This window comes from Nomascus leucogenys, chromosome 22a (assembly GCF_006542625.1).
Source record: "Nomascus leucogenys isolate Asia chromosome 22a, Asia_NLE_v1, whole genome shotgun sequence".
NCBI classification, from domain to species: Eukaryota; Metazoa; Chordata; class Mammalia; order Primates; family Hylobatidae; genus Nomascus; species Nomascus leucogenys.
In genome coordinates this window covers 49,135,882-49,160,362 of record NC_044402.1, presented here as the reverse complement: position 1 = coordinate 49,160,362, position 24,481 = coordinate 49,135,882, and the positions used below count along the sequence as shown (strand labels likewise).

The window sequence follows — 24,481 nt, the reverse complement described above, 5'->3', positions numbered from 1 at the left end:
TGAGGCATCCTGACTGAGGAGAAATGAGTTTGCTGGATGAGTTCAATTTGGGTCTTGCTGGGTTTCTTCCCTTCTCTGAAATCTGCCAATATCCCCCCTTGATCAAAGGAATCTTTATGGGCTCACCACGGAAAATTTATCCATTTTAGCTTTTTACTTTAAAGATAAGGGAAAAATGCATTATAGTGAAATGTCTGAAATCGCAATTGGAAGAAAACATGCTCCAGGTGAGGCTCGAACTCACAACCTCGGCATCACCCGCACATATACTGTTGTATAAGTACCGCGCGCTAACCGATTGCGCCACTGGAGCATGCTTTCCTTCGCTTGGCCATGCGCACTCTACAGAGCCATGAGCTACTGAAGCGCTCGACCCCGGCCTCGCGCCGGAGCGGGAGCGCGCTGAGCTGCAGGGAATCCTCCCTTCGCAGCCCCTCGCTTCTTGCATAAAACACAATTTGATCAAGATATCTCCATCTCTCCTGGAAGATGAATGTGATCCTCCCCCTATGCCATCAGGAACCAAAATTTCCCGGGAATATGCGGGTGCTCTTTTCAGAAAGCCCGAGAAAAGCCGAGGAGAAAAAGGAGAGACTCCGGCTTCTCCTTGCCATCGTTCTAGCAAGAACACGGTTTCTGTAGAAGACGCGAGCTATTTGGCTTCTTCGTAGCTTCACCTAGCACCACCCCGCTGGCCTGTGTATGCTTTCAGACCCAGGACGCGAAGAAGCGGAGCCCGCCGCCTGCCTCTCCCTCTGCGCGTCTCCCGACACCCGCAGCGCTCCTGGCGGCCCTCCCAGCCTCGCCTGCAGCGCGCCTGCATTCGCAGTCCAGCATCTCTGGGCTGTCTATCGGGATTCCCCAAAACTCTCCCAGAGCCTGCCTGAAAACTGCATTCGAATTCACAGAGCCAGCTGGTCAGGCACCTCTTCAGGGAAAACTGGCACAGCAACCACTCTTTATGTGTGCAGCAGGTTACAGAGGTCAAGGCGGTGTGCACCCCCAGGGCTCCTCCCTCTGTCTTGATCTTCTTTTCCAGTTCATTGCAGAAAGTTTGGCTCTGTGACATATATCCGCTCAGTAACCTCATCTCTGGGGCCTCAATTTTAAGGCCAATTTTGTTTGTTGCTTGATTGTTTGATTTTGGTCTGGGGGAAAAGGCAGCTGTCAAAGTACACATACACACAAGATATGAAGTCTGTTGGCTTTTATAGAATAATTTCTGTCAACCAGAAGAATTGTGTAAAAGGAATAGCGTGCCTATTCCTGACCACGGAACACTTAACAAATAGGACTGAGAGTAACAGACCAGCGACTAAGTTTCTCCATACTTTTTTAAAAAAGGAGATGCTTCCATATCTTGATGTCTATTACATAGCTGTTTGAGATCATTTCATGTGTTTAAAATAATACCTTAAGGTTATTTTGCACAGGCTCCTTGGTAGATGACCACCTCACCAGAGAAGCTCCTACATTCTCACTACACAGTCCCAGAGGGAGCAACAAGGCTCTGCCTGAACCTCTAGAGATTGCTCCATCTAAATAACAGTAGCTCATAACAGTAGAGCTTACCATAGTGCTACGGTTTGAGTGTTTGTGTTTCTCCAAAATTATATTGAAACTTAACCTCCATTGTGATATTAAGAGGTGGGACCTTTTGGGAAGTGATTAAGTCCTGAGGGTTCTGGCCTCCTGAATGGGATTACTGCCTATGTAAAAGAGGCTTCAGAGGGCTGCCTGGCCCTCCCATATCTTCTGCCCGGTGAGGATGCAGCAAAAGGCATCACCTTTGAAGCAGAGAGAGCATCCCTCACCAGATACCGAATCTACTGGAGCCTCGACCTTGGACTTCCCTGTCTCCAGAACTATAAAAAAAAATTATATTCTTTACAAATTATCCAGTCAAAGGTATTTTGTTAATATAGCCCTCAAGTACTAAGACATATGGGTCAGGCACTGTTCTAAGTGAGTTCTATAAACCTCATAACAATACTAATGATTTTATGTTCCAAAACCAGATCTAGATATGAAGAGCCAGCATTTGGGGAATTATTGTTCTTAAGGGATGAAAACTTATAAGACTCACAGTATGTCACTGGATATTAAACAACTCTTATCAGGAGGCAGGTCAATGACATAATATAGGATTTATAAGCATAAAATTATGATCGGAGAAAAAGGTGGATGGAAAGCTGAATGTTTTGAATTGTTGATGTTAAAAAAGTGACTGTCTTCAGTTCTCTACCCACTGTGCCATAGAAAACTGACCTGTTATGATCTACACCAATAGACACCCCGGGTCTCTGGCTTCAAGTTGAATTTTTTTTTTTTTTTGAGACGGAGTCTCGCCCCATTGTCCAGGCTGGAGTGCAGTGGCAATCTCAGCTCACTGTAACCTCTGCCTCCCAGGTTCAAGCGATTCTTCTGCCTCAACCTCCCAAGTAGCTGGGACTACAGGCACATGCCACTATGCCCGGCTAATTTTTGTATTTTTAGCACAGACTGTGTTTCACTGTGTTGACCAGGCTGGTCTCAAACTCCTGACCTTGTGATCCACCCCCCTCGGCCTCCCAAAGTGCTGGGATTATAGGTGTGAGCCAACACGCCCAGCCTCAAGTTGAATTTCATTAGTGGGAGCACTAGCATAAGATCAGAATGAGACTGGAGAAAGAGGCTAGAGTATTTATCTGAATCTCTTTCTGTAGGTCAACTCTGGCTAGTTCATCAAAGTGGACCTTTCCTCCAAATTTCAGTAATGGTTTTTTCCTCTCTCCTTCAGGTCTAGGGGTGTAGACCACTCTACTATCAGTAACCCTAGAGTACTTCCCTCTTCTTTGTCCTTCCCCCAGCCTGCCCATACCTTTACTAGACGCCTTTATTAAACAGTCCCTTTATTAAATCCTTCTAAAATTATTGCAATTAGAATAAGTCACCTGTATTCTCTTGAGATCCTGACTGATAGAAATCTCGATACTATTGGTTATGTCATTATGAGTGATTAGAAGTAGTTTGGGGAGGCCAAGGAGGGGGTGGCTCATGCCTGTAATCCCAGCACTTTGGGAGGCTGAGGTGGGCGGATCACCTGAGGTCGGGAGTTCAAGACCAGCCTGACCAACATGGAGAAACTCCGTCTCTACTAAAACTATAAAATTAGCTGGGCGTGGTGGCGCATGCCTACAATCCCAGCTACTCGGGAGGCTGAGGCAGGAGAATCGCTTGAACCTGGAAGGCAGAGATTGCGGTGAGCCGAGATCATGCCATTGCACTCCAGCCTGGGCAACAAGAGCCAAACTCCATCTCAAAAAAAAAAAAAAAAAGTAGTTTTGGGAGTAATAGTTAATATTATGTTTTGGCCCATTTTGGGAGGCTGGGCGGGGTGGCTCAGCCTGTAATCCCAACACTTTAGGAGGCCGAGGCAGGAGGATTGTTTGAGGCCAGGAGTTCAAGACTAGCCTGGTATGGCCCCATCTCCGCAAAAAAAAAAAAAAAAGTTTTAATTAGCCGGGTGTGGTGGCAGTCACCTGTGCTCCTAGCTACTCAGGAGACTAAGGTGGGAGGATCACATGAGCCTGGGAGGTCGAGGCTGTAGTGCGCTGTAATTGTGCCACTGCGCTCCAGCCTTCCAGCCTGGGCCATAGAATAAGATCTTGTCAAAAAATATGTATATTTATGTTTTAAGTAGGGGAACAAAAACATGAAGATAAACATGCTATTTTTGCAATAGTTATACAAATATAGAAAAATTACAAAGTCTTTAAACTACTTTTCAAGGAGATAAAGATCTGGTAGCAACTGACATGTCCTATTTAAGCTCATCTCAAACAGCAGTCGTACTCAAATATACTCAAATTCCCTCTCAAAAATACTATTCTCTGTGCAACAATGGCAGGGAATTTTTTTAAAAAAGATGATTCTCAAGGGTCCAAGACTCAATGCTCTAATCATTTTGTTCCAGAATCAGACATGGCGGTGCCTCCTTTGCCATTTGAGAAAAGTGATAAGCCTTTTTACAACCTGAGAAAAATGCTGTTTACCTTTTGGTGTATTCCTCATCACAAATATTTAAGGCTATATTAATAAAGTGAAAATGTTCAAATAGTATTTTAAACATTTCAGGGTGAACAAAGGTTTTTTTTGTTTTTGTTTTTGTTTTTTGTTTTTCACACTCTGTTGCCCAGGCTGGAGTACAATGGCGCGATCTTGGCTTACTGCAACTTCCGCCTCCCAGGTTCAAGCAATTCTCCTGCCTCAGCCTTTTGAATAGCTGGGATTACAGGCACTGGCCACTACACCTGGCTAATTTTTGTATTTCTAGTAGAAACGGGGTTTCACCGTGTTAGTCAGGCTGGTGTCGAACTCCCGACTTCAGGTGATCCACCCATCTCGGCTTCCCAAAGTGCTGGGATTATAGGCATGAGCCACCACGCCCAGCCCAAATTGGAGGATATCAGTGCTTGTTTTCAGTTTTTTGTCTAATGGATGCTTAAATGCATTCATTTATAGAATCAATGTATCACCTGAGAACCTTGAAATATATGTCAATTCTTCAGAACTTTTTTTTTTTTTTTGAGACAGCGTCTTGCTCTGTCACCCAGGCTGGAGTGCAGTGGCGCCATCTCGGCTCACTGCAACTTCCGCCTCCGGGGTTCAAGCGATTCTCTTGCCTCAGCCTCCCAAGTAGCTGGGACTACAGGCGTGTGCCACCACACTCGGCTAATTTTTGTATTTTTAATAGAGATGGGGTTTCACCGTGTTAGCTAGGCTAGTCTCGATCTCCTGACCTCGTGATCTGCCTGCCTCGGCTTCCCAAAGTGCTGGGATTGAAGGCATGAGCCACTGCACCCGGCCAATTCTCAGAATTTTTATTCTAGATTGTTGCCCTTAATAGTTCATTCTTTGGGTGATTCTTTCAAATTTTGTGTATGTGTTGGGGATTAGAAAAGGATACCCCAAAGTATGGTGCTTGGGCATGCTGATTTCTTAGACTTAAAGAAAACTGGAAGGCTTAGAAGCTGCCTCAAAATTAAGGTCTCTCTGGCCTTCCCTTGTTTCTCCCCTCCAAAAGCAAGTGCAGGGAGGGGCTGTCTCTGAAGTTGCCCATACATGACCGAAGGAAGTTCTTCCAAAAGGAATGCAATTGTCTTGAAATTTTTTCCTAGGAATCTCATCAAACAACCAGAGAAAATTAATCACTGACAGAAGAGGAGATTAAAAGTCACCATGGCCAGGCACGGTGGCTCACGCCTGTAATCTCAGCACTTTGGGAGGCCGAGGCAGATGGATCACCTGAGGTCAGGAGTTCGAGACCGGTCTGGCCAACATGGTGAAACCCTGTCTCTACAAAAAACACAAAAAATTAGTGGGGCATGGTGGCACATGCCTGTAATCCCAGCTACTTTGGAGGCTGAGGCAGGAGAATTGCTTGAACCTAGGAGGCAGAGGTTACAGTGAGCTGAGATTGCGCCATTGCACTCCAGCCTGGGCAACAAGAGTGAAACTCTGTCTCAAAAAAATGAAAAATAAAAAATAAAAAAATTCTCCAATTTGGTGCGTGGAATGAAAATAAATCTCAGGACCCCAGAACCACTAAGACAAAGGGAAAAATCAAGCTGGGAAATGCGTCAGGCAAACCTGCCTCCTACTTTAATCCCAAATAAGATAGCTACAAAGATGAAAAAGCTACATACCTCCCTCACAGTTTTCCCACAGAGAAATTCCTTGTGGGCCTCAAGATATTTACCCTAAAACAGTTCTGTTGAATTTTATCCTGGCAATGTAAATTGATAGCTTATCTTCACAGATGTGGGACAGAAAGTCATCCCTCTGCTCACCTGAGACAAATGCATATCTGATTGCTTCCTCTGCCCTATTGTTTATGTAAAAATGCAGTTTCCCTGAGTGAGACTAAGGCATAAATGACAATTTGCTGCCCCCACGTAAATTGCGTACTCAGTGCATTGAGTCCTTCATCAAGGACTCAAAAGAATGCAACTGTTTGTCTCTTATCTACCTATGACCTGGAATCCCCCTCCCCTCAACCCCTTCAAGTTGTCCCTTTCCAGACCAAACCAATGTACATCTTACACATATTGATTGATGTCTCATGTCTCCCTAAAATGTATAAAAGCAAGCTGTACCCTGACCACTTTGGGCACATGTCATCAGGACCTCCTGAGGCTGTGTCACAGGCATTTTCTGAACCTTGGCAAAATAAGCTTTGTAAGTTGATTGAGACCTGTCTCAGATATTTCAGGTTCACAGGTGGTATGTAGATTGTGTAGGGCAGGGGGTGAGGGGGTAGGGGGAGGAGTGGAGGGATGCAGACCAGGAAAAAGTTGCACAATATCCCTCTATACTAGAAACCCCTCTCCCGTTACACCAAAAAGGGGTACTTGTCACAAGATAGAGCTGTCAAACTTCACTATTTTGGCATCTCCTCTCTGTAGGATACAGTTAGGAGAGTCTTTGGGAGTGATTTTGGAGACTACCCAGGATGAGTGATCTCCAAGAAATAATCAAGGCTTGGCAAGACACAAATAAAAAAATAAAATAATGTGGAAATAGGGGTCTGTTGCCATAAAGATGCCCGGAAAGTCACACTAAAGCTCCCTCTCATCACTGTGGAGTAATTATCGTCATATATAAAGCCAAGTATTAGTCAGGATTCTCCGAGAAACCAGATGAATAGCAGATAGATAGACAGGTAGATAGACAGATAGATGCTAGCTATATGAGAGTAGATTTATTCTGAAAATTAGCTTGTGAGGTTACAAAGGCCAAGAAGTCCCATGATCTGCTGTCTGCAAGCTGGAGAGCCTGTAAAGCCAGTGGTGTAATTCAGTCTGAGTCCAATGTCCTAGGACAAGAAGGGAGGCTCTAGTATAATCCTACAGTCTGAAGATCCCAAAGCCAGGAGCTCCAATGACAGGAGAACATGCATGTCCCAACTCAAGAAGACAGAGCATTATCCCTCCCTTCTTTTCAGGCCTTTAATGGATTGAATGATGTCCATGCACACTGGTGAGGGTGGATCTGTTTTACTCAGTCTGCTGATTGAAATGCTAATCTCTTTCAGAAACACTCTCACAGACATCCAGAAATGACGTTTTATCAGCTTTTTTGGGTATTTCTTACCCCAATCAAGTTAACACACATAATTTGCCATTACAGACCATAAGAACACTAAATCCACTACATCTTTCTCTCTCCAGAAGGAAGGTGAGGCTGGTGATCAGAAAAGATAGCATTAGTGGAAGGATATGGTCCTAAGGCTAATTATTTCTGACAACATCGTGTTAGAGTAGGCACTAGGCAGACATGAGCATGGCATGTCTGCCTAGCTACCCCAATCCCCTGCCCCAAGAATGTCAGGTCACCAGCAGGTGATGATCAGGCAGTTGTTAAACTGTCTCTCTAGAATAATAATTGGTCGGCCGGGTGCTGTGGCTCATGCCTGTAATCCCAGCACTTTGGGAGGCCGAAACGGGCGGATCACCAGGTCAGGAGATCGAGACCATCCTGGCTAACGCGGTGAAACCCCGTCTCTACTAAAAATCCAAAAAAATAGCAGGGGGGGCGGGTGGGGCTGTAGACGGGGGCGGGGGTCACGGTCAGGAGATCGAGACCATCCTGGCTAACGCGGTGAAACCCCGTCTCTACTAAAAATCCAAAAACAAAATTAGCAGGGTGTGGTGGCCGGCGCTTGTAGTCCCTGCTACTCCGGAGGCGAGGCAAGAGAATGGCCTGAACCCGGGAGGCGGAGCTTGCAGTGAGCCGAGATCACGCCATTGCACTCCAGCCTGGGCGACAGAGCGAGACTCTTTCTCAAATAAGTAAATAAATAAATAAATAAATAAAATAATTGGTCATAGCCAGCACCAGGGAAAGGCAGTCTCCCAGTAGAGGCAGTCTCCCAACAGATAGAAAACATTTGGTGTTGGTGATCAGCAGCTTCCCAGTAAGATCTCGGGAGCTGGGCGAGGGGGTCAAGCGTGTGCACTAAGAGGCAAAATGGTGGCATTTAACCAGTGTATGACCTTCCTCTAGGAACACTAGAAACACTACACTGGTAAGGGAAAACACCTTGAATGAGCAGGTGCACAACTTCAGTAAACATACAGTGCATGTGGCCCCTCCTAAGGGCTGGCAGGCCACTGAGCATGCAGATAGCCCACCTTAAGGGAAAAATCAAAAGAGGAGAAACAGAAACCCCAGAACCATGCCAATGTATAAAACCCCAAGTCAAGGGCCAAAGAGCACACGGATCTCTCAAGTTGCACGCTTGGCCTTCTTCCAAGCTCTAAAACTTGCCTTGGTCTCTTACTCTGCCTTATGCCCCTCGGACAAATTATTTCCTGCTTGGAGGCAATAACTGAGTTGCTGCAGACCCGTATGGAATCGCCACTCCAAACACTCAAACCAACAATTTCACCTAAGCTAGAAGAACAATTTAAAACTGGCAAATTAGAGTTCTTCCGGTATGACAGTCACTTTGAAATGGCTAAACCAGCCCTACTAGAAGTAAATAAGGAATTCACTAAAGGTTATAAAGTAGTTCATAGAACACCTGAGTAAGCCAGAACACCAGGCTTGTAGATTATACAGCTAGAAACAACACCCAAAATCACACTACAGAACTGCTCACACTGTTGCCACTACAAGGCAATGTAGTGGCAAAGTTCATGGCTTTTCTAGGAAAATGAACATATTGGCTACTACCACCACCAGAATGGATGCCTTGTACCATCTGCTTCTTTATGTCCACAATTTCATTTCTTTTCTTTCTTCCTTCCTTTCTTTCCTTTCCTTCCTTCTTTTGTTTCCTTCCTTCTTTCTTTTCTTTTTTTCTTTTTTTTTTTTTAGATGGAGTCTCACTCTGTTGCCCAGGCTGGAGGCACAGTCTCAGCTCACCTCCACCTCCCGGGTTCAAGAGATTCTCCTGTCTCAGCCTCCCGAGTAGCTGGGACTACAGGCGTGAGCCACTACACCCAGCTAATTTTGTATTTTTAGTAGAGATGGGGTTTCACTATGTTGGCCAGGCTGGTCTCAAATTCCAAACCTCAGGTGATCCACCTGCCTTGGTGGCTGGGATTACAGGCGTGAGCCACTGCATCCGGCCTATGTCCACAATTTCTGAATCAAAGCCTGATGTGGATGAACTTGGTTTGTGAATTCTTTGTCATATGCTTATGCTCTGGATGCAAAGAAAAGGAGTTCAAAGACAAATGAAGGGGGCTTTGTGCTGTGGCTCACACCTGTAATCCCAACACTTTGGGAGGCTGAGGAAGAAGGATTACTTGAGGACAGGAGTTTGGGATAAGCGTGGGCATCCTACTGAGACCCCATCTCTACAAAAAATGTTTAAAATTACCCAGGTGTGGTGTCATGCACCTATAGTTTCAGCTACTGGGGAAGCTGAGGTGAGAGGATGGCTTGAGTCCAGGAGTTCGAGGCTCCAGTGAGCTATCATCACACCATTGCACTCCAGCCTGGGTGACAGGGAAACCTTGTCTCAAGAAAAGAAAAAAAAAAAAAAAGACAAGTGAAGGGGATCAAAATATGGCACCTCAAAATATGCTACTATAGCATAAGAATTATTTTTAGCTGAAGGCAACTGAGTGAAACACCAGATGCCAGAAATGCTCTCTACCTTCCCGCTTTCTGTCTAAGAGCAGAGTATAAATTTACTTTTGTGAAGGTCTTCCCTCTCCCCTCTCACATACTGGGAAGACGAGACAACTCTTATCATTGGAAATGCATCATCTACAATCTGCTTAAACAAACCTTACTTCCATTAACATCTTCCCCCCATCTGTATATTTACCTTACCTTACCTAAAAGCCTAAATGCTTTCCATTTGTCTTGTCAGTTCTCCAGAATTTATCACCTTTTGTTAAATAGTGCATAACTTCTCAAACCTAAACACTTCCTTGGGTTTTTACTTTCTTTTCTGTGAGACCCCTGTGTACACATTAAAATTAAAATATTAGCATCAAACAAAGTTTGTATGCCTTTTCTCCTATTATTGTTTTTTGTCAGTTTAATTTCCAAGACTCCACTCACTAAACCTAAGAAAGTCAAGGAAAAAGTTTTATTTCCCCCTATAGAAGATAACAGAATTGCGTGAAAGTAGAGATTGAAGAGCAAAGAAAAGAGTGTGCTATAACAATAACAGAATTAACAAATTAGAAACAGCAAGTAAAGGAGTTTGTGGTCCTTCCCAAAAAAACTGAGTGACAAGAAAAGGTTAGTGAAAATTTCAAATAATTCAAAGGAAAAAGACAAACATATAAAAATAGTTATAAATTTTATTGAAAGATAATGGAGAACTAAGCAAAATCAGGTAACTTGTGTCTGAAGCTGAGATTAAATTCAGTGGAAAAGGAAATAAAACTTCAATAGAAATATTTGTAAATATTTATACAGAAAGCCATAGGCCGGGCGGGGTGGCTCACGCTTGTAATCCTAGCACTTTGGGAGGCCGAGGTGGGCGGATCTCTTGAGGCCAGGAGTTTGAGACCAGCCTGGCCAACATAGTGAAGCCCCATCTCTACTAAAAATACAAAAATTAGCAAAGCGTGGTGGCAGGCACCTGTAATCCCAGCTACTCGGGAGGCTGAGGCAAGATAATTGCTTGAACCTGGGAGGCGGAAGTTGCGGTGAGCCGAGGTTGTGCCGCTGCACTCCAGCCTGGGCAATAGAGTGAGATTCTTCAAATTTGTGTACCATCCGTTTAGGCCCTTACAGTTTAATTATAGAAACTCAGTGGCACTCCTCGCTACTAGAATTTTAAATTGTTTTTCTCTTTCACAGTTCAATCCTAGAAAAATCATTGCAACAAGGTTCTTTTTCTTTCTCTTTCTTCTTTCTTTCTTTCTTTCTTTTTCTTTTTCTTTTTTTTTTTTTTGATAATTTCATTTTCACAGTCCTAGAAACGTATTTTTAAGTCATAAAAGGTACACTTATCTTTAGAAATAACCGTTGCCGGCCGGGCGCGGCGTCTTATCCCTGTAATCCCAGCACTTTGGGAGGCCAAGGCGGGCGGATCACCTGAGGTCAGGAGTTCGAGACCAGCCTGGCCAACATGTTTAAACCCCGTCTCTACTTAAAATACAAAAAATTAGCTGGGCGTGGTGGTACGCACCTGTAATCCCAGCTACTCGGGAGGCTGAGGCAGGAGAATCGCTTGAAACCAGGAGGCGGAGGTTGCAGTGAGCCGAGATCGCGCCATTGCACTCCAGATTGGGGGACAAGAGCGAGACTTCGTCTCAAAAAAAGAAATAGCTGTTGCCTCCCACAGTGGGTAATATTTGCAGAAAAGCATCTGAGAGCTCTAGAGAGAGGAGAGACAGGATTATCACTATAGAGCACAGGCGACCCTACAGGGCAGAAGACAGTGATGTTTACTGAACTGTGTAACGAAATAAAAGATGTAAGGATGACTTCTGGTGGTGAAATCACAGTTCGGATAGGCTGAGGAGAAGGGGGAATGCCTAGAAATCCATGTACAGAACAGCCTCACTCTGTTGCTATGGCCTCCTCTTGTCCAGAAAAGTTCCCACTGGCCCTGGGGCAGCATCAAGTTCGAGCTGCTGCATCTGGACTTAAGTCACAAAAAGCAAAGTGACCCCACAGGGTCAGGGTCGTAAGCAGAGGTCTATGCGAGGCAGGAGGCCTGGGTCAGAGGAAGAGGGCAGGGCCAAGAGCGGGGAGTTACTGGAGGAAGGGGAGAGGCGACGTGGAAACGTCTCCTTCATATCTTGTTCCCCAACTCTCATCTTGGTCTCCAGTACTGTAAGAATTATTCAGTTCCGCACTAACAGTTGTATTCTTCTACCTTTCAATTCTGTAATCAGTGAATTCGGAGCTCCTGTTTAGTCGGGCAAATTCCAGAGATAACTTTTGCGGCTGGGATTCAGCCAGAAGGCGAGCCGTAAGCCATGATTACTCATCTTGTATACTCTCAGAGGTGTTGTTACAGTGTCAGGATGGCCGAGTGGTCTAAGGCGCCAGACTCAAGCTTACTGCTTCCTGTGTTCGGGTCTTCTGGTCTCCGTATGGAGGCGTGGGTTCGAATCCCACTTCTGACACAGCACGATATTTTGTTTTTCCCTACCAGATTTGTACCGAAAGTTTCGCCAAGGAATGCCACAATAGTTCAGCCGTTTCTACCTCCAAGATTTCCCTCCCCAACCGACGTTCGCCAAACAGGGTATCGCAAAGAGAGAGGCATCTCTCCTACATCAAACCAATCGACAAAGGAAAACCCCAGATTTACAGAATCCTGGGATATTTTCAGTGCCATCTGAACGCAGTCCCGCAGCACTGTTGGAGATTCCTTTCTCCTGCAAGAAAGTAAGCAACGGATTTCCATCTATTGGTCTGTGAATCAGCTAACATAAAAATTAAACAAACAAAAAAAGAGAAGAAAAGAAAAAAGGCACGAGAAAAAGGTGTCCGTTCTCAGACAGCCCTTTAGGAATGTTCCTGATTCCTGTAAATCGTCTGTCTCTCTGAAAGGGGAATCGGACATTGATCTGACCAGCAACTGTCGTAAACTCACACCGCTGTAGCAACGACGGTAACACCCTGTTCTTTTCCTTAGCCGTTCAACTGATCAGTCATGTGAGGGAAATGACTAAAATCTTCACTGCTTTTCTTCACATGTAAAATAAACTGTTACAAACTTCTACCGAAAGATTTCCTAGGTTACCTCTAAAACCTAAGAGGAAAGGACCCTTGAGATTATGACACTGCTGAAAACACGTTTGGGTCATCAATAACAAAAGAAATAATCATCCTGTTAAAAAGAAACTAAGTTTAAAGCTCCTTCTGAGATTGCTTCTCAGAATTACCTGATTTGGATATCCTTTCTGTCTCTTGTTTTTGAAGATAAAAATTGCATTATATGAAGTACTACATAGACTGAAATCTTGGGCTTAAAATTAGGGTCTTAGGTTTTTTTGCAATATTAACATTACCTGGGTTTTCCTCCTGTATAACTTTTAAATTATTACCCAGCAATTCCACTTCTAGGAATCCACCTCAGTGAAATTCCAGCTCAGCTCCATGACTGGCCTTGCCAAGTACAGTCCTTCCAGCATTTTGAGGTAGCAGATTGTTAGAGGCAACCTAGATGTCCATCAGGTATACTGCCTATGGTTTTCATGCTATGCAGCAGCCACAAGTGACCAAGCAGATGTACATGTAGCAGGATGAGTAGATTTTTCAAATCGTGTTGAGTAAAGGAAAAGAAGTTAGGATTTATTTTTATTTTTTGAGATGGAGTCTCACTCCGTCTCCCAGGCTGGAGTCCAGTGGTGCAATCTCGGCTCACTACAACCTCCACCTCACGGGTTCACACCACTCTCCTGCCTCAGCCTCCGGAGTAGCTGGGACTACAGGCACCCATCATCACCCCCGGCTAATTTTTTGTATTTTTAGTAGAGACAGGTTTCACCGTGTTAGCCAGGATGGTCTCTATCTCCTGACCTCGTGATCTGCCCGTCTTGGCCTCCCAAAGTGCTGGGATTACAGGCGTGAGCCACCACTCCCGGCCAGAAGTTAGGATTTAAATCACGCAAATCAACAACATATTTTTCAAGGATAGTTTATTATAATTTTGGCCAGGCGCGGTGGCTCACGACTGTAATCCCAGCACTTTGGGAGGCCAAGGTGGGAGAATCACTTGAGGTCCGGAGTTCGAGACCAGCCTGCCCAATATAGCGAAACCCCATCTGTACCAAAAATACAAAAATTACCTGGGCGCGTTGGCACGTGCCTGTAATCCCAGCTACTTGGAGGCTGAGGCAGGAGAATCGCTTGAACCTGGGAGGCAGAGGTTGCAGTGAGCCAAGATGGCACCACTGCACTCCAGCATAGGAGACAGAGTAAAACTCCATCTCAAACAACAATAATAATAATAATAATGATAATGATAATAATAATAAGCCAGGCGAGGTGGCTCACGCCTGTAGTCCAGCCACTTTGGGAGGCCTAGACGGGCGGATCACTTGAGGTCAGGAGTTCGAGACCAGCCTGGCCAACATGGTGAAACCCTGTCTCTTCTAAAAATACAAAAAAAAATCAGCCAGGCATGGTAGTGCGCACCTGTAGTCTCAGTTACTCGGGAGGCTGAGGCACAAGAATCGCTTGAACCCAGGAGGTGGAGGCTGCAATGAGCCGAGATCGCGCCACTGCACTCCAGCCTGGGTGACAGAGTGAGACTCTGTCTCAAAAATAATAATAATTTTAAATATTTTAGAAAGGGTGCTTGTATGTTGGGAGAGAGGAAAGGGCTGTATGGTGGGCATGACAAAGAAAAACAACAAAATAGTAAAGGAAAAAGAGAGAGAGAGAGAAAGATTTCATTGACCAATAACAAAAATGAGCCATGGACCGTTTGATTAATTTACTGCTCCAAACCTGACTCCTCTTCTTCCTCTCTTACCCGCCTCCATGATTAATTCCACTTTTTCACTTTTCTCACCTCTGCACATTCACAAGCACCTACCACCCTTTCTTGCTCTAGGAACTTCTTAAAATGATAAAATTATTAATTATTTTTCTCCATTCTCCACCTTCATCTTTTCCAACCATTCTTTTGAATTGGGACAGCTCATTTTTCTGTTACTGATTTTATTTCTGCTTCAAAGTATTCACAGTGTATTTTGGGCTAGGTGGGGAAACCGGAAAAGTAAAAATAAAAATAATGTATGACTTTTGTTTCTCTCTACAAAGCACCTGCTTAGGACGCTGAATACTGAGCTTTGAGGGTCCCTCTACCCAGGAAATTGTTAACGGAGCTAGATAGTAACTTAGGAAGCACTGTTGTGAGTATTTGCCATTTTCTCTATTGTTTCATTTCTGACTTAACCTGAAAGATAGCAATATAAGGTATTTTGATGATGTTATTTTTAGCATCATTTAGAATAGCACCGGGCAAAATAATAAAAACCGTTGTGAAAACCAGGAGCGTACACCACCCATCCGAAGTCTTTTCCTCCTTTGTCGGAGCCCGCGTCTGCTGACTACGAGTTACATAATGAAACTTAAAAAGTAACAGCACGTGTCAGGATGGCCGAGTGGTCTAAGGCGCCAGACTCAAGTTACTACTTCCCAGGTTTGGGGCTTCTGGTCTCCGCATGGAGGCGTGGGTTCGAATCCCACTTCTGACACAACTATTTTGCCCCTTTAATCCTAGGATTGGGGGACTGGGCGCGGTGGTTTACGCCTGTAATCTCAGCACTTTGGGAGGCTGAAGACGGGTGAGGAGTTCGAGACCAGCCTGGCCAACATGGCGAAACCCCGTTTCCACTAAAAATACAAGAATTAGCTGGGAGTAGTGATGGGTGCTCGCAATCCCAGTTACTTGAGAGGCTGAGGCAGGCGAATCGCTTAAACCTGGGAGGCGGAGGTTGCAATGAGCCGAGATCGTGCCGTTGCACTTCAGCCTAGGCGACCAAGCAAGACTCCCTCTCAAAAAGCCACGAGGAAAAGAAAAAAAGAAAAAAACCACTAGGATTAAGGGACTAAGCGGGGAGAATTGTTTGAGTCCAGGAGTTCCACCCCGTCTATACAAAAAATGAGCAGTGCGTGGTGTTGCGCGCCTGTAGTCCCAGCTACCTGGGTAGGAGAATGGCTTGATCACTTGAGCCCAGGAGCGCGAAGCTGCAGTGAGCTGTATGATCGCGTAACTGCACTGCAGCCAGGGCAACAGTGCGAGATCATGTCTAAAACAAATAAAAACAGGAGAAAAGGGCTTGAGATGTAGATTTTACCAAAACCATTTTGCAACTACCACCTTTCAGGAGCTTTCCCCAATGCTTCCGCCCACATTTCATTTATTTATTTATTTATTTATTTATTTATTTTTGAGACGGAGTTTTGCTCTTGTTGCCCAGGCTGGAGTGCAATGGCACGATCTCGGCTCACCACAACCTCCGCCTCCCGGGTTCAAGTGATTCTCCTGCCTCAGCCCCCCGAGAAGCTGGGATTACAGGCACGCACCACCACGCCCGGCTAATTTTGTATTTTTAGTAGAGATGAGGTTTCTCCATGTTAGTCAGGCTGGTCTCGAACTCCCAACCTCAGGTGATCCGCCCACCTCGGCCTCCCAAAGTGCTGGGATTACAGGCGTCAGCCACTGCGCCCGGCCTCCCGCCCACATTTTAACTTAACAAGCCCGTGAGTGGGACTTACATATTCCCTGTACAATTATTTTCAGCATCTTAATGGTTTCTGCAAGGGTATGCGATAGGCTGGAGTATTATTGCACAATCATCTGGTTTCCTTCCTCAGGGTCAAACCACCACCACCTCTTCCCCCCACCCCCTCCCGCCTTTCTTCTTTCCATGTTTCCCTGTTCTTCCTTTCCCTCGCTTATCTAGACCCCCTTTGATTCTTTCTTTGGTGATGGGAGAAGGGATGTGAAGTGAAGAGGCAGGATGTAGGTTATTATGGGACGCATGTAAGAGAAATATAAGACCATGATGGAAGAACAGAGAGATCTTCGTCTTGATTTAAAACTCTACCGAGTAATAAATAAATAAATATATATATATATTTACAAATCCCTCTTGCTTTGTTAAGGTGGGAGACATACACCCAATATTTACTTTCCATTCTGTTCCACAGTAATGTTTTCAATTACTGCCCCAAATTAGCAGCTTTCAGAAACTTCATTTCCTACAGAAATGAAACAACGAATATACACGCAGAAGACAATCCAAACATACTCGAATGTACTGGCAAACAGCCATTGCAAGATCCTATTTTATATACCCAATGATCAGGGGTGAATTGTTTTTTTTTGTTGTTGTTTTTGTTTTTGGTCTTCAAATGGAGAACTTCAAATGTTACCGGGAAGTGCGAAGTCCTCCGTTCTTGTTTTTTGGTTAAAAGAATTTAAGCAAGAGACAAGCAACAACGAAGATACCACCTTAAGGCAGTTTATTGCAAAAACGAAAGTACACTGAAAGCTGAGTCAGAGCAGGCTGCTTGAAGATGAGACAGAGCCAACTGGCACTGGGGATACCCCCTTTTTGGGATTCTTTTTTAATTTTATTTTTATTTATTTATTTATTTATTTATTTGGAGTGCAGTGGCGCGATCTCGGCTCACTGTAACCTCCGCCTGCCAGGCTCAAGCAATTCTCCTGCCTCAGCCTCCCGAATAGCTGGGACTACTGGAAAGCGCCACCACACCCGGCTAATTTTTGTATTTTTAATAGAGACGGGGTTTCACCATGTTGGCCAGGCTAGTCTCCAACTCCTGACCTCGTGATCCGCACGCCTCGGCCTCCCAAGCTGCTGGGATTACAGGCGTGAGCCACCGCACCCGGCCGAGAGTCTTATATGTTTATTCAAAAAGTGACAGGCAGGAGGAGGTGTGACTAGTAAGCATGTTTTGGGTGATCCTCTGGGTGCACATGCGCTGTGGCTATATATGCTAGTACATACATTGCATGTCTCATTAACATCTTAATTCTCCACCCAGGGGTATGTTTTTTACTATTATAATGAGCAAAAGGTTACTTTTGGAGCAAGCAAAACTGGAGCAAACTATACTCTGCTTGCCTCCCTGGGGTGGAAACTCCCTTGTAGGGTTAGTTCCTGCTTGAGCCAGATAAGTTCAACTACAAGAAGGGTCCAAGGGCTCTTGAAGTCTCAGATGCGGCTGATGTGTCACAACTGTCATGGCCCCTTTCCTGGGTGTGCCAGAGATGGAGGCCAGCCAGGAGCCCACCTCCCTGTTCATATTTAACTATTGTTTATTATTATTATTTTGAGACAGTGTCGCTCTGTCGTTCAGACTGTAGGGTACTGGTGCGATCTCGGCTCACTGCAACCTCCGCCTCCAGGGTTCAAGTCATTCTCTTGTCTCAGCCTCTCGAGTAGCTGAGATTACAGGCTGCCACCACCACACCAAGCTAAAACCCGACGGAGTTTCACCATGCTGAGCAGCCTGGTCTCGAGTGATCCGCTCGCCTCGGGATCGAAAGTGCTGGGATTACAGGCTTGAGCCGCCGCGCCCGGCCAAACCCAGCATTGTTTTAAAGGCAATGTGCAATAGTAGCAAACATAAGCCTCTTGAATCAGATATATGTGTTTAAATTCAAGCTCCATCACTTCCGAAAGTAAAATATATGGTGTTTTATATTATTTAGATCATTTGTGAAACTTTTCTTCATCTGCAAATGTAGGGAAAATTCTTCAAAATTCTTTGGGTATTGGTCGGGCGCGGTGGCTCACGCCTGTAATCTCAGCACTTTGGGGGGCTGAGGCGGGCGAATCACCTGAGGTCAGGAGTTCGAGACCAGCCTAGTTAACATGGTGAAACCCTGTCTCTACAAAATTACAAAAATTAGCCAAGTGTGGTGGCGTGCGCCTGTAATCCCAGCTAGTCTACTCGGGAGGCTGAGGCAGGAGAATCACAGGAACCCGGGAGGCAGAGGCTACAGTGAGCCGAAATCGCACCATTGCACTCCAGCCTGGGCTGCAGGGCAAGACTATGTCTCAAAAAAATAAAAAAAAAAAGTAAAATAAATCCTTTGGAGATTAAAAAGAATTTGAGCAGTTGCTCAAGAGACCATTCAGCTTCATATTTCTATTTACTGCCTCTGGCATTTTTACCAATTTGCAACAATTCAAATTCTCTGCTCCATCGCCATTTCTGGACCAAGGAGTCCTACCTTCCAAACACTTTAGAAAATGTGCTCGGAGTCCCTTTTTCTCTGACAATTAAAATCTTTCAAACTTATACCTCACACCCCATCATGTGCTCGTCATCCAGCACTTGACATCCCCGTCAGGACATCTTCCTCTTTTGAACCCCTAAAATGTACTGGTGTTGTCAGTCACATGAAAAGCCGAAAACCTGACTTTCATACAAATATAATATGAACGTAGTGTTTAAGATTTCATATATCTCACTAATTACTAAGTAAATTGAGAAAACCCCTTCAAAGATGAATTTGAAGAACAAACAACACACAATAGAAAGGCTGAAAATTGTATCTCAACTGAGTAAAATCTTAGGGTTAATGTGACATGAATCACTTACGTTATTATCACTTTTCTATAACTTAACTTCTACCATCACAGAGCTTAGCCTAGTGAATAGAAAGTCAAAGATGCATAGCTCTAAAAAAGTCAGATACTTGCTAGAGGGTCTGCCAGACAATGCCAAGCACGTCACTGAAAGGAAGGACCCAGTAATTTCTGTTGTCTATTTTTAAGTCTGACAATTCTTTCTGACACATATGACACCTTATAAAAGTTGCTTTGAAGTAAACATGGGAGAGTGTTAAAGGAGATGGAGTCTTGTTGTTGTTTGTTTGTTTGTTTGTTTGTTTTGAGGTTATATAGTTCTGACCTTGGTCTTCAGTTTGCCCATTTATACAACTAGGTGTGTATATATTTAATTTTAATATTGTGGTCAGGCGGAACATTTAAAAATCTTTTATGCTTCCCTTGGTTTACATTCTTTCTAATGGACTCTTTATATTTCCAACATGAATAAAAATGAATGTATTATTTTACTTTTGTTCCGAATCTTTCTTCTATATCTCCCTACTTGATTATTTTTATTTAAAACGTCAGATGTATTATGTAGTGTAAAGGGACTCCAAAATCAACAAAGTCCAAATAAGGTATTTCTTAGGCTCAATACAATGTGCCACTCAGTTGAGATGGTCAAAATCTAGCAGACCAGAGATATTCTCAAGGTTATTAAAGACCCCAGAATTTGATTCAAGTAACTAACTCCATATTAATCTTTTCAGGGAAATTTTTGAAGCTTTCACTTGTAAACATGTCTTTTAGGATAGAGAGCAGTAGCAATATATTTTCTACGAACTCTATCAATGCACTTGAAAGAAGTCATTTTAAGAGCTCCTGAAGAGACCCTTTATACCATAAAAAAGGTAGTTTGTGATGGCAGCTGTCTGTGCAAAAGTCACATAATTGTCTTGTAAGCTAGGGGTCAACGGAATAAAAACGCTGATGCCCACTGGCACCCAAATCCTATGAAATCAGTTTGTCTGGGGGAAGGGGGGTAGAAGCCTACAAAAATTAGTACAGTTAGCCCTCCATGTTTGTGGGTTTTACATCTGTTGATTAAACCAATTGTGGATCAAAAAAATATTTTTTTTTAAATAAAAGGATGGTTGCATCTACACTGAACATTACAGATTCTTATATTCTTGTCATTATTCCCTAATCAATACAGTATAACAATTATTTACATAGCATGGACATTGTATTTTAGGTATTATAAGTAATCTAGAGATAATTTAATGTATACAGGAGGATGTGCATAGGTCATAAGTGTAGGGAAAAGAAAGAGAGATCAGACTGTTACTGTGTCTAAGTAGAAAAGGAAGACATAAGAAACTCCATTTTGACCTGTACCCTGGACAATTGCTTTGCCCTGAGATGCTGTTAATCTGTAACTTTGCCCCAACCTTGAGCTCACAAAAACATGTGTTGTATGGAATCAAGGTTTAAGGGATCTAGGGCTGTGCAGAACATGCGTTGTTAACAAAATGTTTACAAGCAGTATGCTTGGTAAAAGTCATCGCCATTCTCTAGTCTTGATAAGCCAGGGGCACAATGCACTGCGGAAAGCCACAGGGACCTCTGCCCTGGAAAGCCGGGTATTGTCCAAGGTTTCTCTACATGTGGTAGTTTGAAATATGGCCTCATGGGATGAGAAAGACCTGACCGTCCCCCAGCCCGACACCCGTAAAGGGTCTGTGCTGAGGTGGGTTAGTAAAAGAGGAAAGCCTCTTGCAGTTGAGATAGAGGAAGGCCACTGTCTCCTGCCTGCCCCTGGGAAACGAATGTCTCGGTATAAAACCCGATTGTACATTTGTTCAATCTGAGATGGGAGAAAAAGCGCCCTATGGCAGGAGGCGAGACATGCTGGCAGCAATGCTGCCTTGTTATTCTTTACTTCACTGAGCTGTTTGGATGGAGAGAAATATAAATTTGGCCTTTGTGCACATCCAGGCATAGTAACCTCCCTTGAACTTAATTATGACATAGATTCTTTTGCTCACATGTTTTCTTGCTGAACTTCTCGTTATTATCACCCTACTGTCCTACCTCATTCCTTTTGCTGAGATAATGAAAATAATAATCAATAAAAACTGAGGGAACTCAGAGACCGGTGCCAGTGCAGGTCCTCCGTATGCTGAGTGCCGGTCTCCTGGGCCCACTGTTGTTTCTCTAAACTTTGTCTCTGTGTCTTATTTCTTTTCTCAGTCTCTCATCCCACCTGATGAGATATACCCACAGGTGTGGAGGGGCAGGCCACCCCTTCAATAAGCAAATACTACCCCATTTTACATAAGGAACTTGAGCATGCATGGATTTTGGTATCCGTAGGAGATCCTAAACCAATCTCCCACAGATACCAAGGTACGACTCTATTTTTAAAGATCCTGAAGTGTGATTCTAATGTGCAAAGTTTGAGAACCACTGTTCTAGGCTATTTCCATATCATTGGTTACTCTATTTTTTTTTTTAATGTGGAATGCTTCACAAATTTGCATATCATCCTGCACAGGAGCCATGCTATTCTTCTCTGTATAGTTCCAATTTGTGTATATGTGCTGCCAAAGTGAACACAACTCTAATTGCTGCTTGTATACATATAGTTTTTCATTATATATAACAATCAAAGCCAATTTTTAGAGTGTAAAGAAAATCCCTTATCATATAGTATAAATCATATTTAACACTACCTTCTTTTTTTTTTTTTTTGAGACGGAGTCTCGCTCTGTCGCCCAGGCTAGAGTGCAGTGGCGCAATCTCGGCTCACTGCAAGCTCCGCCTCCCAGGTTCACGCCATTCTCCTGTCTCAGCCTCTCCGAGTAGCTGGGACTACAGGCGCCTGCCACCACGCCCGGCTAGTTTTTTGTATTTTTAGTAGAGACGGGGTTTCATCGTGGTCTCGATCTCCTGACCTCGTGATCCGCCCGCCTCGGCCTCCCAAAGTGCTGGGATTACAAGCGTGAACACTACCTTCTAACAATGATTAAAGTAACTGTGTTTCTCCTTCACAACAAGAATGCCAAAATGGGACAGATGCAGTGGCTCACGCCTGTAATCCCAGCACTTTGAGAGGCCTAGACGGGCGGATCACCTGAGATCAGGAGTTTGAGACCAGCCTGGCCAACATGGTGAAACCCTGTCTCTACCAAAAATATAAAAAAAAATTAGCCGGGCGTGGTGGCTGGTGCCTGTGATCCCAGCTACTCAGGAGGCTGAGGCAGGAGAATCGCATGAACCCGGGAGGCGGAGGTTGCAGTGAGCTGAGATCACGCCATTGCACTCTAGCCTGGGTGACAGAGACAGACTCTGACTCAAAATAAAAATAAAAATAAAAGAAAAAAAAGGGAATACCAAAATATACAGTGAAGATAGTGTTTTAAATCTCGCCCAGGCATGGTGGCTCACTCCTGTAATCCCAGCATTTTGAGAAGCCGAGGCGGGCCGATCAACTGAGGTCAGGAGTTTGAGACTAGCCTGGCCAATATGGCGAAACCCCATCTGTATCAAAACTACAAAGATTAGCCAGGTGTGGTGGTGGGCGCCTGTAATCCCAGCTACTCAGGAGGCTGAGCCAGGAGAATGGCTTGAACCCAGGAGGAGGAGGTTGAAGTGAGCCGAGATTGCGCCACTGCACTCCAGCCTGGGAAACAAGAGCAAAACTCCGTCTCAAAAACAAACAAACAAACAAACAAACAAACAAAAACAACAAAAAAACTTATAAAAATATGAATATTTTCATTGACATCTTTCTTAGCTCAGATATATTAAATTATGTGTTATTTATATATAAAAAGCAAAACACATGGTGTTGGTGTTAAGGAAAACATTATTCATGGCAATTGTTAAAGACAGTAAGGAAAACTTTATTAGAGAGGGATTTTGCAGTAGGTGAGAGAGACCAGGCTCAACTTTGCATACAACAAGGAAAAGAGGGAATTTACAGCCAAGGATCGGGGCGGGGAGACGAGGTCAGTGGATGGAAAATTACTGAAAGGAAACATCACAGGTAAGGGGGTTTCTGGCTAACCTGGCCTGATAGGATTCTTGAAGGCAGGCCAGGGTGATTACATCACTGGAGCACGGTGGAGGATGAGGAACCTGATCAGATATGAAGGATGATCAGATAATAGAGGATGAGGGATTCTGGCTAAACTGAATTAGCACGATTATTAAAAGTGGGCAATGAAGAGCTACAAACATTTAAGTCCAAAAGTCAGGACTTTTGTTGAGAAGAGCCTTCAGAGGAACCTGACTAGGGTTTGGTCATGAAGAGAATCTTTGTCACTGTTCAAAAAATGTCTGATAAGTAATTAAATTATTAGAGGTTAGTTGATATATTATCTAAATGTGTTAGTAATTTAAATGGTTTGGCATCTTTTCTGACTTGAATTTTATAATATTTAGATAATGTAAAAATAGAAACTTATAGCAATGTTAAGCATTGGGGTTTCAAAATGAAGCCTCCAAATTCTTCCCTTGAGGACTCCAAGCTCCATCTTTAAGAATCCAGGTCTGATTTTTCTCTTTCTTTCTTTCTTTTTTTTTTTTTTTTTTTTTTGATGGAGTCTTGCTCTGTCGCCCAGGCTGGAGTGCAGTGGCGTGACTTGGCTCACTGCAAACTCCGCCTCCTGGTTTCAAGAAATTCTCCTGCCTCAACCTCCCTAGTAGCTGAGATTACAGGCATGCGCCATCACGCCTGGCTAACTTTTTTGTATTTTTAGTAGAGACGGGGATTCACCACATTGGTCAGGCTGGTCTCGAACTCCTGACCTCGCGATCCATCCGCCTCGGCCTCCCAAAGTGCTGGGATTACAAGCGTGAGCCACCGCGCCCGGTCCCCAGGGTCTGATTTTTCAAGTGTGTGAACAAGATAGTAAAGAAGCCTGAGGGGAGCCCAGCAAAGAGAACCAAACACCACTGAAATTTGGGGAGCAGAACCAGCTATATAATTTGCAGGGCCCAGTGAAAAATTAAAATGAGGGAGCCCTTGTTCAAAAAGCAGGAAGACAATGCTGTTATAATTATGAATATATACTGATATGGGTGTGAGCTGCAGGCTCACTCCCACCAAGACGCCCTCCCAACTCACCTGGGCGCTGCCAGGCTGCCAGCCAGTGTCAGGAATGACAGCCATTATGCCACACACCAGAAATCCCGGGATTAGGCTGCAGGAACTTAATCCCTCTTCTGTAGACCCCCTAGGGGGCTTTACTGCTGGAGGCAGGTGGGGAAGAGGGGTCGGGAAAGAGAGTGGGGAAGGATGTCAGTTAGCAGGGCAAATTCGTTGCTGAAAACCCATCCAGGGGAGGCAGAGCTCTTGGGAGCCAACTCTTGGGCAGAACTCTTGGGAGCCAACTGACCCCCATGCCTAAGCATGCTACATTGTCATGTTGGCTATAGCTTACAAAACACAAGTTTAAGGA

The 24,481-nt window shown here is 44.3% G+C and overlaps 4 non-coding genes across 4 annotated transcripts; 2 read left to right on the top strand and 2 right to left on the bottom strand.

Annotated features, from left to right (window-relative positions):
* Positions 1–219: 219 nt before the first annotated feature.
* On the bottom strand, positions 220–313 carry TRNAI-UAU. Its single transcript has 2 exons — positions 276–313; positions 220–255 (listed from the first exon to the last, which is right to left on the bottom strand). It is a non-coding gene; the product is annotated as a tRNA-Ile (tRNA).
* An 11,668-nt stretch (positions 314–11,981) lies between these two features.
* On the top strand, positions 11,982–12,089 carry TRNAL-CAA. Its single transcript has 2 exons — positions 11,982–12,019; positions 12,044–12,089. It is a non-coding gene; the product is annotated as a tRNA-Leu (tRNA).
* Positions 12,090–15,069: 2,980 nt separating this feature from the next.
* Positions 15,070–15,176, top strand: TRNAL-CAA. Its single transcript has 2 exons — positions 15,070–15,107; positions 15,131–15,176. It is a non-coding gene; the product is annotated as a tRNA-Leu (tRNA).
* Positions 15,177–21,526: 6,350 nt separating this feature from the next.
* On the bottom strand, positions 21,527–21,632 carry LOC115832552. The gene has a single exon (XR_004028084.1). It is a non-coding gene; the product is annotated as a U6 spliceosomal RNA (small nuclear RNA).
* Positions 21,633–24,481: the final 2,849 nt, after the last annotated feature.